The sequence below is a fragment of the Mastomys coucha genome, unplaced genomic scaffold (genome assembly GCF_008632895.1).
Source record: "Mastomys coucha isolate ucsf_1 unplaced genomic scaffold, UCSF_Mcou_1 pScaffold6, whole genome shotgun sequence".
Classification (NCBI taxonomy): domain Eukaryota; kingdom Metazoa; phylum Chordata; class Mammalia; order Rodentia; family Muridae; genus Mastomys; species Mastomys coucha.
Window position 1 is genome coordinate 11,711,238 of NW_022196912.1, and position 5,601 is coordinate 11,716,838.

General features: G+C 34.5%; 1 non-coding gene across 1 annotated transcript; it reads right to left on the minus strand.

Moving 5' to 3' along the window:
• Positions 1-1,659: 1,659 nt before the first annotated feature.
• Positions 1,660-1,820, minus strand: LOC116081385. The gene has a single exon (XR_004114870.1). It is a non-coding gene; the product is annotated as a U1 spliceosomal RNA (small nuclear RNA).
• Positions 1,821-5,601: the final 3,781 nt, after the last annotated feature.

A 5,601-nucleotide genomic window follows, 5' to 3' on the forward strand; every position in this document is an offset into this window, starting at 1 on the left:
TTTTGGAGGGGAAACTGGGAATGGAGAAATTCGCATGTAAATAAAGAAAATATCTAAAAGAAAAAAAATTTACATTGAGAAAAAAATAAAAGAAGATACCAGTGAGCTCCTGTGTAAGTTCCTAACCAATAACATGGTTAGGAATTCCATGGTTGAATCATTTTCAGTTAACCCTCCTTTACCCCAGCAGAGGTTTTCATGGCTAACATGTGCTAATCAACCAACATGAAGTCCAAGCCTTCGTAATATTGAATTCTGAAATTGACTTAAGGAGGAAATAGCTGGTCTATTAGTCTGGAACCCAAGAAATATTTCTTTTTGAAACTCATTGCAAAGAAACTTGTATTGTTTTGAGTTTCTGAGAACTTTTAATCTTCAATTTGAAACTTTTTTTTCATGTGAAATAACAATCTAAAGGCTAGAAATATAAAAAATCTTGTACAAACTTCTTACATGAGACATTTGAACTACCTGGAATGGAGTGTGATTTATGAGCATTAATAAGACCTGAGCCTCAAGATTATGAGATTGAATTCATTAAGAATATTATTTTGTTGGAAATCCTCAGCTTGCTTTAAGGCTTTATTGTGGAAAATAGAGGAGTCTAATCATGGAAGGAACTGAAAGGTTATGCCTCTTTTTATGTCTCAGGAGTTGAGCAACTGCAAAGGACTCTATCTCTTTATTTTTATGATAACAGCAATGTTTCTGTTTTGAATGTGCCTCAAGGAAGATATGAGAGATTCCACTGACAGACTACCAGATGTTTCTGCAAGCCTCACAGCTGTGTCCTTCTTCTAGAAAACATCTTATACAAAACCAAGGCTTTAAAAATGATTAGATAGAGATTATCTATTTGTGTGTTAAAAGCATTCTTTACATCATATAAGGTTCAGTGGGGAATTACTTTAAATAGCTAGTGCCCTTAATGTGCTTAAAATAAAATTTGATCTATAAACAACATCTTGGAAATAAAACAACTGCAGTAAGGGGAGTGTAATTATAACTTTAAAATGGAAATTATATGATTCTTTATATGGAATATTTATATGGATATGAGTGCTATTCTGTTTTCTTTAAACCTTTGTTTTGTATGGTTAAAATCCATGAATTAAAGAATATATTCATATTTCCTCATCATCTGGTACCTAATTGGTCATAGCTTGTATTGCTTTCAGTATGTCCCCACTGTGACTGGTGACTACATGTACCCATTCAATCTGTAAGTAGACAACTAAATGTCCATGTTTCAAAGATTCTCCAGGATGGCTACCTACCATTTAGGATGAAGTTAGGATAGCACTTTTTTTGTTTTATTTACCTTATTATTAACAAAATTGTGCATATGTGTAGTGTATAACATGATACATTTATACAATTGGATACTCTAGAGTGAATAAATCAACCTAGCTAACTTTTTGTGATGAGACTATGTGAATAAACTAGAGGCAAAAACAATAGTTATCATGTTGTAACATACATCCCTTGTGCTTCTTCATGGAATTTTATATACTTTAGCCAACACCACTTCACAGCCCTGCCCCCTGCCTCATAATGATTGCACTAAATTACAATCCTATGATGATGGAGCAAGACTGCCTTTTCTCCTCATTCCTTCTTTCATCTACCTTTTATTTTATTTATTTTAATTTTGATAATTAGGGTAGAGTACAAATGCTAACCCCACTACCACAAATCACAGAGTAGACTTTCCTAAATTAGGGGAAACTTTATTCACCATACTCTGAGTACAATCTTTGATCTTTAATCTGAGAAAAACCACTTTTGTGGTCCTTTTATCTCCAGTACTAGGTAAGTAATGTCATTTTGATAAACAGGTTTGAGGTGGTTCTTAATGGTTCATAGCTGTTTTCTATTGGTACTCTCCTGATGATTAGTGACTTTAATTGCCTTTTCATATATAATTTTTGTCTTTCAGTTATTTTTCAAAAGTAATTTCTGATAGTTTTTGCTCAGGTTTTATATGCATTGGATTTTTCTTCTTTTTGCTTTTGAGTTGCATGAGTTCCTAAAATATTTCAGATATTACCCTTTTCCCAAATGTATGGCTTACATGTGTCTTTGCAATAGTCTAGGTTGGCTCTTTGGTAATCATTTCATTCAGGGGTGGGCAGAAGCCTTTTGGTTTTACATAATCCCATTGATTTATTTTTGCCTGTGCTTCTGAGATGATGTAATCCAGATTCATATTACTATAAGGAACTATCAAGGCAATTATCTTATAAGTAAAAGCAGTTTATTTTGGCACATGGTTCTTGAGATTCTAGCACAAGTTCAAGTGGCAATTTTGCTCTGCGTCTGGCCAGGACAGCATGTGATGTAGTAAATCAGTTATATTAGAAGCCCAGAAGAAGAAAACAAAAAGATGGTGTCTCAAGATATTCCTCAAGATATTTTCTGACTGACCAGTTGGTAAAATAGCTCACACTTTTTCATTGACTTCCCACAACAATACGGGGATATGAATCTTCTAGTTTACCTAAAATTTTAGGGTGTTTATGCATACATATTTCTGTTATTATTTCTATGTTTATGTCCATATTTGTATGTGATGTATACATATGTGTGATGCATGAAAATGTGTGCATATGCAGGTTTACATGCCCTTGTGTGTACATGTGGAGAACAGAGGGGGATGCCAAACATTCTGTTTGATTACTTTTCACCTTTCCTCCTAACATAGGATCTATGTAAAATCAATCATATCCAACAAACCCACAGTGCTGAGGTAATAGGCTCACTAGGGCATTCATAAGTGTTGAATGTGGGCTGTAGTCATGCAGGCCCTCATGTTTATGCAGCATGTGCTGCGATCTACCCACTGAGTCATGATTCTTATACTATGAGTTCTTCCTCTGTCATTCTTGTACTTTTAATTGTACTATTCAATAAACATATCAAAAGCTTTTTCCTTTATTTTTGAAGTTGTAATATTATTATGTATTTCTCCCTTCCCTTCTCCAAGTTCTCCCATATCCTAATCTTTGCTCTCTTTCATACTCATGGCCTCTTTTATTATTGATTGTTGTTACATGCATATACATGTATATATATGTATATGTATATATATATATGTATATATATATATATATTCTCTTTGTAGCTTAGTTTTTAATGGTTTTCTAAATTTTGAGATTATAACATGTTTATATTTCTACCTTTATTTTCCTCCTATACTCTCCCACATTCCCTACCACATTTTCCTTTAATTTTATGGCCTCTTTTTCATTAATTGTTATTGCATAAACACACACACACACACACACACACACAAACACACACACATACACGCACACACACAATATTCCTAAATATAACCTGTATTGTCTATGTAATGTTACTTGTTTATATGTTTTCAGGACTAACCATTTGGTGCTGGCCAAAATTTTGTGCTCTTTCCAAGAGAAACCACTCCTCCTCTCCCTACTTTCCTTGGTTCCCTATAGTTCTTTGTGTGGTTGAGATCTTGTGGGATTTTCCCTCAAAGTTTGACATATCTATTGGTATAATCCATGTTCTACACACATTTGGGCAGCTATGTTGGTAAAACTACATGGAGATAGCTAATGTCATATCCTGGAGACACAATCTTACCACAAACTCCCTGACTGTTTGTCTCATACGTTCTTGTTGATTCCTCTTCTGCAATGATCCCTGAGTCTTAGGTCAGGAGGTTGTTCTGTAGATGTATCCATGAGGAATGTGCTCCACAACTCTTTGTTTTGATTGGTTGTGGTCATCTGTAATTTTCTTTGTCTAATGTCCACTTAGACAGCTATTGGTTACTGCAAGGTCTTCAAAACACTATTGTACCCTTAGGATTATTTTGCCATTTTTGTCTTTGTTTTGGTTCATGGGCATCACAGATGAGTAGGATTTTTGGTTACTTCCTTCCTTTGTAAGCCTACATTGTGAATTCTGGTACAATAAAATCTGATTATCATGGAAGAGGCACACTTGAGTTTCATCCCTGAGTCCCATGTCTGAAGATCATGGCATCTTCAGCAATAGGGACAGATCTTTCACCTCTGGAGCCACCAAAGACCATAGCAATAGCTCTTCTGTTTTGGGAGTCTCTTGGATAAGAATCTGAGCAAGAACTCAAAAGAGGGCTTTTCATGCCAGGGGTTGGTTTTTGTTAGGTAATCTTGTTCTTGGAGAAAGCATTGTCATCTTAAATGAGAAAATTATATTTAAACAATGTATGCATATTTATAAATGCTTTCATGCATATAGGATTTTAAGTGAAGTTTTAAGTTATTCCTTATTACTCTTTTAGATGAACTTACTGTTACTTTATCTCCTTTCCTCATTTTCCAAGTTTATTTCCCTCCCCCTTCATAGTTAGAGCCCTCATTTTCTCATTTCTCAGGTTAGATCTCTTGGGCTTTGCTACTCTCCTCTCTGTTTTTCTTTTTCTCTCTTATACACCAGGAGTCTTCCCATTTCCTTTCCTTGTTTCTGAGCTTACTCAGCAATCTGTCCTCATATTTTAGGACTGGAGTTTGACCCTCTGATAAGAGAGAACACATGGTATTTGTCTTGTCTTTCTGGGACTGGGTTACTTCATTCAATGGGATCCATATATTTACTTGCAGAGTTTATGGTTTCATTTTTCCTTTGCAGATAAATAGTATTCTATATGTGTATAGACCTCATTTTTACTATCCATTCATTGGTTGAAGGACATTTACATCGTTTAAATTTTCAATCTACTGTCAATAGGGCAGCAATAAATATCACTAAGCATCTATAAAGTGAAATGTCAAGTCCTTTGAGCATGTGCCAAGGAATGCTGTAACTGAGTAAAAATGTTCTTCCTTTCAGTGGACTTCCTCTTTTTGTGACTAATGTATCCTTAACTGTGCAGCATCTACTTTAATATTCTAAGGTCTCACTTGTCAATAACTAACCTTAATTCTTGGGCAAATGGAGTCCTATTCAGTAAATTTCATATCAAAATTATGTAGGGCACTGCCTATGTTTTCTCATAGCTGCTGCAGTGTTTCAGATTTAGGTTCTTGATTCATTTGGAGTCAGTTTTGTGAAAGGTGGTAGAAATGGGATAGTGCTGGCTCTAATTTTATTATTTTGCATGTGGAGAGCTCATATTTCAGCACCATATGCTGATCATGCTGTCATTTCTCCAGTTTATCTTTTCACTTGATTAATTAATGAAAATACTTCATCTATGCATTTTGATTTTATAGTTTAACCCTGAATAAAACCCCACCCTTTGTTTATAAATAAAGCCCAAGAAAGAGAAATCAAGGTGAAAGGAAAGTGTGAAAAAATAATGTCTTATAAGCTTCTTTCTCATGAATACACTGAAAGCATCATTTCTGATATATTTCTAAGAGAACAATAAAGGTAATCAAGACTTTATGACTGGAAACCTTGAGTATATTTCATTCACAGATGGCTTACAGAGGTGATGAGCCTGAAAAATTTCTGGGTAAGAAAAATTTCTTTATGGTTACTGTCAACTGAAGTATGTGCAACCTATTATTCTTTATCTTTTTTGAGTGCCTCCTAAGAACAACTGAAGCAGGCAATGATGCATTAAAAAATCTGGACTTC